Source organism: Lontra canadensis, unplaced genomic scaffold (assembly GCF_010015895.1).
Source record: "Lontra canadensis isolate GAN:19392208 unplaced genomic scaffold, GSC_riverotter_1.0 scaffold112, whole genome shotgun sequence".
In the NCBI taxonomy this organism is placed as follows: Eukaryota; Metazoa; Chordata; class Mammalia; order Carnivora; family Mustelidae; genus Lontra; species Lontra canadensis.
The window spans coordinates 5097689-5110159 of record NW_022631106.1 but is presented as its reverse complement, the minus strand read 5'-3'; positions in this window follow the sequence as shown (position 1 = coordinate 5110159).

Sequence of the window (12471 nt, the reverse complement as noted above, 5' to 3'; positions counted from 1 at the left end):
GTAGAAAGGACTACAGATGAGCAGGGAAGAAGAGGGGGAGGATCGCCGACCTGTCCCTTGACTGAGACAGTAGAGATGGTGCCAGGGTCAGCAGCCCCGTGCCAGAGGGCACGCTCAGGGCAAAAGTGTCGGGTCTGCGAGAGAGGGCATAGGGCCTTTACCCTGTAACTTGTTAGGTATCTCAGGACAGCTTAAACTGGAGAAGTTCAGGTCTTTAGAAAGATCTCTCAAGCAACAATGCCAACAATGAATTCAAAGAGGCACTAGAGGCAAGGCAATGGCAAGGAGGCCTGATGGGGACTTCTCCTGAGCCAGTGCCCATGGAAAAAGAAGGAAGTTGGCAAAACCAAGAGCAATTAGGGAGTCTGAACATGTAGGATGTGCTTAGTGATGGAAGGGAATGACTTCCAGCCTTCTTGGTAAGATAATTTTTAGGATAATGGCACTTCTACTGAGTTGGGAGAATGGGTTAGATGCGAGGAGAAGATTAAGTTGTGGATATGCTGGTGTGGGAGTACAACATACTTTTGAAGAGAATGGATCTTGACGTCAAGAATACATGGGTTTCAATCTTGGCCTCAGCACTTCCTAGGAGTATAGGAAGTCATGACGAGAAGCCTGAAACATATAGAATATGAGGTGAATAATACACAGGATGATGGTGGTGGTTGTGGAGATGGTGGCGGTGGCAGTGGTCAGTGGTAACATAGTCATCCAGTTAAGTGTTCCAGAATGACAGAGCTCTGAGTAGGTCATAGTACATTTAGCATTTAGATAGTGAGGCAAATATGGAAAATAATTACTTTTTTTTTTTTAAAGTAATCTCTACACCCGACATGGGGCTCAAACTTACAACCTCAGCATCAAGAGTGACACATTTTACCAACTGAACCAGCCAAGGAGCCCTGAAGATATATATGGAAAAGAATTAAATCACCATGTACATAATTCAGAGGGAAAATTGGAGAAGACACAGCAGAAAAAACATTCACTTTGACATAAGGTGGCAGGCATAAGACAAGAATCAATTTTTGGGAAACAGCAGTTTCCCACCTCAACTGCAGCCTCCATGAAGGCCTGATTGTCTTTGTACTGCCCATTAACACAGGTGCTAAATAAAAGTTTTTGAGGAAATGAACTTGAATGCCATCTCCTATTTCCTATGGGCCGCATTAATGGCCTCCACACATCTCCAATGTTCTAGTCTTTACACATTGGTATCCAGAAACTAGAACTCTTAATTCAGTGATTCTCACACTTTTTCCTGTGCTAGGACTCATGGAACCCCTCACAGCACAAATGTTGTTGTGTGCATGTGTATGTGTGTGTGGTAGGGGGTAACAGTTGCCAAAGTGTCTGGGTGTATATGTGTTTGATGGGTGGCGTGACATATACAGGAATGGGATTATTGCCATATTCTTGATAGAGGGACAAATACAATAAGGCCAATGCTATATAAAATTGGTCAATGAATTTGCTTTATTTATTAAACATTGCCCAACACACAGGCACATACAAAGGTATTTGACATAATGAAACTATTTGTAGAAAATGTAAAAATAAAGGTGTTCCAAGAATGTCAAAAGGGTCATCAAGAAGCCAGTAATAATAATGTGTGTGAGGGGTGCTTGGAAGATATATGTAAATAGGGAGGGGCTCTGCTACTGGCATTCCCCTTGGAACTTAGGAGTTTGGGGGAGGGTCCTTTTTCAAATATCCCTTCTCAGGTGACAGGAATCCCACTTTAAAAACTTTAGAAATTAAGAATTTTAAACTTGGGGTTCTCCTACAGAGGATACTTATGAGTCCGACCTTGAGGGACTAAGCATGGAATCACAGGTCCAAGGGCTGAGAAAACTGTGAGCAGACAATGACTATTCCCTGACTTCTAAGGTACCTATAGCCTCTGGTGTGCCTTGGCAAGAAGGCTCGGTAATGTAAAGTGGAAAACAGATTTTAGAGCCAAATGCAAGAAATTCCAGAGAAGGAACCATATATCAATAGACAAGTGTTTATCCTCTCTGAACTTCATTTTCTCTCTTATTGAACAAACAATGAAATGTCAATATCTAGCCCCTTTTGTCCTTGGAGTTGAAAGTGAAATAGCTTCTGTCAAGTATCTTGCACAATGTCCACAATGGAGGATGTGTTCAGTGATTTCCCCTTTATTCTTCCTATCTGAGACAGGCACAGTAAGGAACTAAATGGTTGGTTGATGTTGCGTCAACTCACAAGATCTGTGCAATTCCATTAACTAGAGACTTACGTGGTTCTAGAAGTCTATAGTCAGAGAAAGATCCGGTTATGCTGCAGTAACAAAATAACCCTGAAATCAATGGCTTATCGCAACAGAAGTTCATGTCTTGCTCATAGAATAGATGTCTATTTGCATCAGCTCTCTCTCCCCCTAGTTGCTAAAGAACCCAGGATATCAGGAATCCCTCTCCTGGTAGCTGGACCATGTGAATCCCAGCCTCACATTCTCCCTCAGCAGAAGAGAAAGCCAGAAGGGCACACATGAGCTCCTAAATGCTGGGACTCCAAAATGACACATGTCATTTCCACTCACCCTGTCACAAAGACCCACCTGACTGCAGGGAGCCTGGAAAACTGGAAGAGTCCATGGATAGTTGATGAGCAGTAAATGAGCCTGTCCAAGTTGCAGGACAGTGTGAGACATGCAGCCGAAACTGCAAATAAATTTGGCAAAAACTGGGATATTTACCTGTTTCCCATCCCATCCACAACTTTTTATCCTACAAAATGTACTTTAAGCTCTGTTCACAGTCAAAGGAGTTTTCTGGAACATACATAAATGAGTTTGCTCACTCTGCCAGGCTTTAAAGACAAATAGTCACTTGCTTCTGAGGCTCTGTCTAGCTCTAAAACTTTTGGGGCCACCCCGGAAGAGTCCCGCCATGGGGACCATTAGCCATTAGCCATTAGCCAGCGTCCTCCACTTCCCCTTGGTTCCCCATCCTCTCCTTCCTTTTCGTCTTTCACTCCTAGTGCATCTGCCTCCACATTTTATCTCTGTGTCTGTCAGGCCAATTAACATACTTTGACAGATTAAAAGGCTAAGGTCAAACTAACAAACCCCTAAAGAAATACTGCTAATTATTGTCATGTGTTTTTTAAATACTTTGCTATTCAAAGAACGTAACAAGGAATAAAATTCAACTTTGTATCCCAAGGGGTTGTTTTCATTTTCTATTAAGAAAAAAAAAAAAAATTCCCTCTGCTTTCTGTGTTCTGGGCTGTAGGAGAGCAAAGAACCAATCCCAGGGGTTGGTGGCAGTCAAGTGCACTTGGGAAGAGCTCCTTCCTAGAGTGACACATGAAGTGGCAAGCGGTCGCGTGATACTGCACGAAAGCAGTCCAGGGAGATATGAGACACTTTAGCATTCGTATGTAATGCCCAAAATGAACGTCAAGACAGGGAGTGTAGTGGACCATCCTGAGAAGAGCCACCATTGAGTGGCTCACCTCTCTGGTGTTGCCATGCCTGGGTGTGAAGCCCAGTCTTGCCCTTGGGGAGCTGGGAGACCCCAGGCTCATCATTGATTCGCTCCACACCTCAGTGTGATGATCTTTAAAATGGGGGCATGGGGATATAGTACTGATCCCATCAGGTGGCGGCATGAAGAGGCATGAAGGCAGAAATGTGTCTGGAACTCGAACACTGTTCACCATGAGGGACCCCCTCCTGGTACTTCTTACCTTCACCAAGTGCTTGACCTCTTTGAGGCTCAGAAGCAAGACTAAGTATGTCATCATTTCTAAAGAGTGGGTCGTCTCCCTGGCGGGTGTGCAGAGGCAATGTTGCCAGACTTCGTCCTTTGCAGAGCACACAGACAGTGCTCATGAGGGATGCTGGTGCTCCTGCCCTGGCCCTGTCAGGAGCAGTGCCTGGGACCACAGGGGTGGTGATGGCCACCTTTGGTCTCTGTTCACCCACCCAATTCTTTTAAAAAAAAAAATCAGTTTAGAAAACGATAATAGAGTCAGGTCCATTGTGCTGTCCCTCACAGGTCTGTGTTGTTTTGGTGACGGGCTATAGCTCTTCACCCGATGGCTTCTGGTGCGGAGACGCCTGGGGCTCCTTGGAGCCTGAGAGGAAGCTGGGGCGGGCAGGCCCTTACGACAAGAGCGACAAGAGCGAGGGGCAAGAGGAAGGAGAGACAGCACTACATTCAAAAGCTAATTATTCAACATACTTTGGAAGACAAGAACAGGATAGCCTCCAAGTAAGAGGCATCTAATAGCTCCAGAAGTCTCCAGTGAAGTGTTCACGACAGGTAAAAGGCCAAATTACCAGATCAAGTGGCCACATTATCAAAAATTATTCTATTGATTTCAGTGAGGTGTGTTTTCCTGGAGATGATTACCACCATCTAAAATCTCCTTTCCCGCTGATTTGGAGCAGGCAGCAGAGCCTCTGAGTTTCAAGTTGTTCAAGATGTGTAGGCATATGTGGGTAAGCACGGGTCGGCCTGCTGTGAGTGTCTAGTTAGCGCTGGCTCGGAAAGGGAGGCAGGCACCCGCCAGGGTTCCCAGGGCCCGGCCCTTTGTGGATATTGAGAAACTGGGTGCACTGAGTGTCATTCACACAGGGCATGTTTCCAGCTCTGGATTTCTTGTGACATTTCCTACAAAGGAACCTACTTTGGGAAGCGGCCCCATGAATTGGGGTAGGGGGAGGGGGGCTGCCAGATTCATCTAGTCATGGCTGGAAAACAGAGAGACAAAGCATGTAACTTCACACCTTATGGGCCCCAGCTTTATGGGTCTTTATCTGAGTCACAATTCGAAGGAGATCGAAAATAGGTAACAGAGGTGGTTCTGATTTCACTTTTAGACGATCAACTGCTCTATTTTTAAGGAGTATTCTAAGAAAAAGAACATGTTTCAAAGGAAGTGTAGTTAACATAAAATTGCATTAGTTTCAGGTGTACGACCTAATTATTTGGTATATGGACCTGGTACACCGCGATTACCATGGTAAGTCTGGTTATCAACCAGAGAGAAAGAACAGGGACCTAAGTGCCAGCCAGAAGAGGATCTTCGAAGCACATCACCTTTTTAAGAAAATAAAATGCGCTCCCTACAGTTTTGCATATTATGCCATTTTAAGAGTTCGGCTAGCCTGTTCCCTGAGAATGATTTCTTTGCAGTGCAGGAATGGGTGGACAATTTCCCCTCACCAGGGGATAGAAAGTACCATGAATTCAGCGTTTAGCATCCCTCCTCGTAGCCTCCAAACTCGTATCCTGATTTCCCGGCTACTGTTCTAGGAGTCCCAGTTGGTTAGTGTAAAACCAGGCTGATACAGGGCGCCTCACAGCTTCTGCTTGAACGGGAGCCAAAAGAAAGCATCTTCTGGTGTTGGTGAACTTCTACCTCGCATGGGTCGGGAGAGAGCGCTATTGTGTCCTTGAACAAAAGCACCGAGGCGGCCCTGCGTTGAACTTTAAGCCAATTATCCCTGCATTTGCTCTCCATCGGACGCCTCCTCCTTCCTGGGACTCCTCGGGCTGATGCTGAACATATTCAAATCGTCCCCTAAAAGGTTTCGTCTAGGTTGCTTCTTCAGTACTGTTTGAACATTAAATATGCAAATAATCATCATTACACTTCCAACAATTACACATGTTTGCGAGCACCGTGTCAAGTGCTAGCAGCAGAGCAATCATTTGTAAAGACAAATATTCCATTCCAAGAGATGCCATGCTGCTCAGAAGATCCTTGTTGTATCAGTAGCCACACTGCTGCTTCCTAAAGTCTGCAAATGAACGAGACCGTGCTGCCAATCGTTGCCAGGCCCTTGCCCTCGGCAGAGCAGGTGCCAATCCCCCGTCGCAGGCGGCTGCGGGACCTGGGAGCCACACAGTCACAGGAGCCAGGCCCGTGTGGATAGAGGAGGCCCTTGCAAAAGGCAGGTGCTCCTCGAGTCCCTTCTCTCTTCTGCGGCCCCTCCCCGGCCATCCCTCCTCTTCCAGGGCGCCTGGGCCCGCAGAATATTTTAATTCCCGATTTCTGACTCTGTTATCATGTGTTTGTAGGAGATGAGTTGTCGTCTGTAGCTCGGAGGGGGCGTGCCAAGCTGCCTGAAACCACAGGCCACGGGTGTCACAGCGGGGCCTGCGTTCTTTTCTCCGCCGTTTTTATCTCTCCTCCCTCTCTCCTCCTCTCCCCTCCCTTCCCTTTGCTCTCTGCTCGGCCCCTCCCGCTCTTTCACGTAGTTCTGGATAATTGTCACCATTTACTTTTATCACATCCAAAGTGGCGGATTAGAGGGGCCTGGACTTGAGTTGGGACTAATCTTGCCTTCTCCCAAAGTCAGAAAATCCCAAGTCTTGCCGGGCCCAATTGATAACCCTTGTGCTTCTTTTCCATGAAAGACGGATGGCTCCGGCAAGCTTGGGAGACTGCAGATAATGGGATTGACTTGGTAGTTAAATCTCAGTGAACCAGGACAGCATAAGTAATTAGTGAATTGGATCCATCCCGGGGTGCTAATGATGGCTAAGTCTGCCCCCACGCCATTCTGGAAACGGCAAGAGGCACATCCATCTCACACAGATAAAAACCAAAGGGATGCTGCTCACAGACACCGTTTATTCCTTCTTTAGTGCACAATTTATCCTAGAAGAGGGAAAAAAAAATCTAATTTTCCTTGAGTGATACCCAAAAGACCAAGTGACCACGCTCCCACCAGAGTTCATTTTGATCACAATACTGCTGCTGTTTTTAATTAAGAAAGGCTAATTAAGAGAAACTCCACATTTATCTTCTTATCTACTTGTCGGTACAGACTCTCAGACATTACCCATATTTGTTTACAATTTGGTTACTGGCTTTCTATCAGCAAGCCAGTGAGGATTCTGCATTTATAGCGAGGTTGGGGCATTATAAGGATTTCAAAATGGGAAGACCTGAGCACCTAACCACAATCATAACTTTTAGCATGTGAGATCCTGTTTTACACACACGCACACGCATGCACGCACAGATACGCGCACATAGTCATGCATATTTACATATATACATGCATATATGCATGTATGCTTACGCATCTATCTTTAGATTACCCGTGATATATCTTTGTGTTTCTCCACAAGTAATTCAAGTGTAAGGCAGCTGTGCACAGACTGGCCTTCTCCCATTTTTCTTTTTACCCAGAGTGACGGCACTTTATGAGGATAATTTAGATAAATGTCTTTTCGTGGAGTTCACTTATCCTTCCAGCAAACATGATCGACAAAGAGCCACAGAAGACGAATGACACTGCATTTTGATCAAACATGTGTTCTGTCAATGGACAAGACTTCAAGGTGGGCATCTTCCTTCCCCCTTTTTTTTTCTTCCCCCATATGATTCCATTGACATTCCCAACACCCAAAAAATGTGCACAAAATTCACTTTTGTGGAAACATGCTAGGGGCAGGAACTCTTAGGAATTAAAAATGAAATTGTGGAGCAAATGCATTTCGCCTCCAAAGTTAGCAGGAGTCAAGTGGGCCAGTCTGACAGTTTCTACATGGCTAGCTCAGGACTCAGTGTGACAGACTGTGAGCATCCTCGACTCAGCTTCCTTGTGACAAAGGGTCATGAAAGCCAAAAACCAAGGCCTTGCCTCTTTGGTCCATGTTACTCCGTATCTTCTGAAGGGGTGGCCTTTCTGCAAACCTTCCCTTCGGGGGCCGACGGGAGTTCTGACAGATAATGGGAGAAGCCACAATAATTGGTTAGTAATAATTGGTTAGGTTGCTTGTAACTAAGTTTCCTCTCCACACCCTACGCCAACCCAATTCTTTCTTGTTTGCACGTGAGGCTCCTTCCTGTGATTTTTAGCTTCCACCCGGACTGGTTTCTCAGAAGGCCTGTTTGTGTACACATACCCCACACACGCACATCAGCACATTATCATATCAAGGACTGATTTTCCCAAAACCTTTCTTAATATTTAATATTTGAGGAGAAAGCTGATTAGGCCAGCACTCCATTTCTTCCTCACAATCTGTCACTGATTAGGAGGTATTTAGACTAATGTCAGATGGAAGAGGGGAGGCAGGGTATCACTGAGGAGAGCGTGCATGGTGAGAAATTGAGTCTCTTCCTGGAACCCAGCAAGTTCTGATTTTATTTTCCTGGATATGAATTTTTCAAAGTTTCAGTCTACTGAGAACTTGACCTCTGTGTTCAAACCAGACCAGTGTGTATTCATGTTTGTGGTTCAGATGATGTCTGTCTCCCTTTGGGCAGAGGGGGGGTTTGTTGATTGTGTGATTTTCCTCAGGAGCAATCTCTTATATGGCTTTCAATGTGTGTGTGGTACTGCTTAAAACAGCTCTGTCCACTAAGCAACGTGCAGTTTTATCCAGAAGTATTTTATTATTTTTGTACTTTTCTACCTATGCCAGGAAGGAATATAGCCTGATTTTTAAAAATGATTCTTTTCCCTGATATCATCTCTCATAGAATTACACCACTCTGCCCTCATCACATACCACAGTAAAATTACAGTACGTATCTTACAGTGACTTTTGGAGAACTACTTACAAGATAAAAAAATGTTATTTTTCAATCTTTAAAAAAGCACCATATATTGAGAAGACTTGAATTGACAAAAATAAATTTATCTTTTCTGAGGAAAGTGGCACCCGAATAGGATATTTTTTTAGGGGCATATGTCTGTCCACATTAGCTAAGGAAACGCTATTAAAAAAAGAGTTCTAAGTTGTTGAATTCAAATATATATGCATGTATTATAGGTAAAAGGGTAAGATGGCAGGTGTTTCTATCTGTTCACCTGGGTATGAATCCCCAGCCTCATGCCCCATTAGCTGTGTCTTCTTGGGCACATTTCTACACGTCTCCGTAATTCCATTTCCTCTTCAATAAGGTAGAAGGTAACAATAATACTAACTTGCCAGATCTTGGAGGATTAAATCAGTTTACTCACAGAAAGTGCTTTAATAACAATACCTAGCACATTAAACATTTTTTTAAAAAAGCTGTTTTTACTAAAGTTGTATCTTATTAATAAAGGTGAGTTTTATTTTTTCCCCTGCATAAAGGATTTTATGTTTTTACCCCTCATTCTGGTGACTTCTGAGGTTTTTCACTTGACAAAGAAAGAAAAATTGTCACACAGGTCATTTCCATGCAGCACTGCTATTGGCAATTTTCTTTTTTTTTTAAGATTTTATTTATTTATTTGACAGGCAGAGATCACAAGCAGGCAGAGAGGCAGGCAGAAAGAGAGAGGAGGAAGCAGGCTCCCCGTTGAGCAGAGAGCCCTATATGGGGCTCGATCCCAGGACCCTGAGATCATAATCTGAGCCGAAGGCAGAAGCTTAACCCACTGAGCCACGCAGGCGTCCCAATTGGCAATTTTCAAAACATGATCCATGTGAGGAGATGGAACTCCTGAAAATTCAGTCCAGGTGACAGTCAGCCCTGCATCCCCATCACCCGACGGCAATGCTTTGCTCATAACGTTCACTTAAGGTCTATTCAGTGGAGGACAACTTCTACACATAGACCTCTCCCCTCTTGAATCTGAAAATAACTAATCCATGCGAGGCTGATGATGAAATACACTTTTCAGAGAATCCTCTGAGTGACATTAAAAATTGGGACCCCTTCTCATGTGGCACTCATTGTGGATGAATTATCTAATTTCATATAGCTGTCATTGTGGGATTATGGTTAAGAAATCAATTTAAGATTACAGTAATATTACTTTAGGACAGTTGGAAATTGGGGTGCCTGGGTCGGTTAAGCTTCTGACTCTTGATTTCAGCTCAGGTCATGATCTCAGGGTCGTGAGATCGAGCCCCATGTTGGGCTCCACACTGGGCATGGAGCCTGCTTAAGATTCTCTCTCTCCTTCTCTTTCTGTCCCTAGGCCTCCCCCCATGCTTCCCCTCTCTGAAAAAGAAGGAGAAGAAGAAGAGGAGGAGGAGGAGGAGAAGGGGAAAGAGAAGAACAGTTGGAGATTAATGATGAGATGAAAGGGAATGTCTTAAATATAAACCTAGTGTTTGTATTTTAATTGTTTCTGCATCCCTTTTACCTGGCCACTAATAACATTCCCTCCTTTTCGTCATAGATTCATTTGCACAGTAATAAAAAAAAGTTGTTATTTTGAAATTTTAGGGAGAAAGTATTTAATAGAATTTTAAATACTTTCACTGCAATGATTGCTTTACTACCACATTCTTTTTCAACGTTGACCTTCATCATGGCAGACTACTCACATGGCGGTAATGCAGCAGTGATTACGTTGGCATTTGAACTTCCCCAGCCATACATAAACGGAAAGTTCCTTTACTCCATGAGAAAATGGAGTCTTTAAATGGAATCCTGGCAGGTGGACTAGCCACCCTCTCTGAGGAGTAGGGTTACATGGGCAACAGATGAAATCTACGAGGTATTCTTTCTATGAAAGAGACCAAGAGAATAGGAGAGAGAGAAAATGTGAGTGAATGATTAAATGAACTTCAGGAGCATTTTTATCTGAGAGACAAGTGTGAAAGGAGAAATAATAAATGACTCCCTGGCTTTCTGGAAAACGATTGGTATCCATTGTCTATTCTGGACGCCATCTGATAGCCCATGCCATCTACCAATGGGCATAGAAAAGTTAACATAAAAGAAAAGGGGTCAGCTAAGTAGACAGAAGAGGCTTAGCCAAAACAAAGTGAAATGCTTCATTTCACTAAGGTTTGATTAATGGGATATTAGACACCTAAGACCGTTAAGACAAGAGCTAACTAGCCTTTAGCAAACTGTGCTGTGAATCACACTTCACACATCAAGATGTGAGGTAATGAGATTCTCAAAAAGTACTACATTTAGAAGCAGCCCCTTAAACTCGAACACACAATTCCCAACTCCTGCCAGTTGCTGGCACATTTCCACGGATGAAGTTGGAAAGGAAGCTCTGCATTTTTTTTTTTTTTAGGGGTAGTTTTTGTTTGTTTGTTCCTGACCACTGATAGCATGAGCTAGCAGCTGGTGTGAGAATAAAGGAAAATATGTGTGTATTGGCAGCAGACAATTTATAACATAGTGTGATTATTCTCTCAGAGTCTTAAACATCAGAACTTATGGCTTAAAAAAAGAAAAGAGTAATTCGCATGGACAACTTTACAACAGCACATTGAGAGGGTTTTTGCTGTTGTTGTATGATGTGGGATTTTTTTTAAACCTTCCCCCCCACACACGCACACCCAAAGATTAGTGTGAATTCGTGACCAACATGATTCATAATTGATCAATCTTGAACATTTTAAATTTTTGTTAAGGATTTCACAGCCACGACGGGCCATTTTTCGCCGGGAAATGAATGCTTGGTAACGCTACATCTCCACCTAGTGGTAGCGGGGAGAAGTTCATCCATTTTCCGCCCCCAGGAAGCCAAGATTTTGTGGGGCTTTGCAGCCAGCCTGCAAACCCTTGGTCGCTGTGGAGTCGAAGCGCAATGTTTAAAGATAACATTGTAATCTCGGGATATTTTTACTTCCTTTCCATTCCCCCCCCCACCATTTTCCTTCTCCTCAACCCTAAAATCTGACATTATTAGATTGCAAAGTAGCTGAAAAATATTCCTCCCACTCCATTTTTTATTCTTACACTGTGCTCAGAGACTTTGACCAAAAACTCATTTGGGTAGCAAAGGAGCATCCTTCAAAATCCCCCCGCCCCGCCACCGCCCTGCTCTCTTATCCTCTGCCAGCTCACTACTTGGCAGGCGTCTCCATTGCTAGAGAGACGGAGCAGAAGTCTCTATATAGATGTCTCAGAGCTTATTCTCAGCCTGCTTGAAATATTACTTACCAGCCCCCCTCACCCTCCCGTTTAATGAAGGTGCCGTGTCTACACTCCCCATCTCGGATCGTCCCAAACAGATATGCCCTATCAGAACGCATTTCCCCTAAGTGGCTCAGCACCCTGCTTTCCCATTAAACCCTGGTGCCAGTCTTCAAAAGAAACAGTTTGACCATGCTCATATATCTTGGGTTTATATGATTTGAATAATCAATAAACAATTAAGAGTGTTTTGCTTCTTTAATACCAAAAGGACATTTGAATCTGGTCACAGTGAAAAGGAAATAGTTTGTTTTGCTTTTAATTTGATTCGCCAGATTACAGACCACCTGCTCCACGGAGATGTTATATCAGACAATTACATAGAGTCTCCTATAGCTGCGTCTCTTCGCCGTTGGATTCAGCATTGGTATCATCTGCATCGTAGTGAATGTAAAAACCAGGGCTTTTCGGCTGGTGTATGTCTAGAAAAATTAAAGCTAACTCAGAGAGTCGCTGCTTGCTAATCCCTGTAATTAAACATTACTTACAGGAAGGTATATTACACTGATTGGAGCAGTTGCTACTGTATTGGACCCAAAAATGTTTAATAATCCTACCCTGCGATGTTGAATTTTTTTAGTACCTATTAAT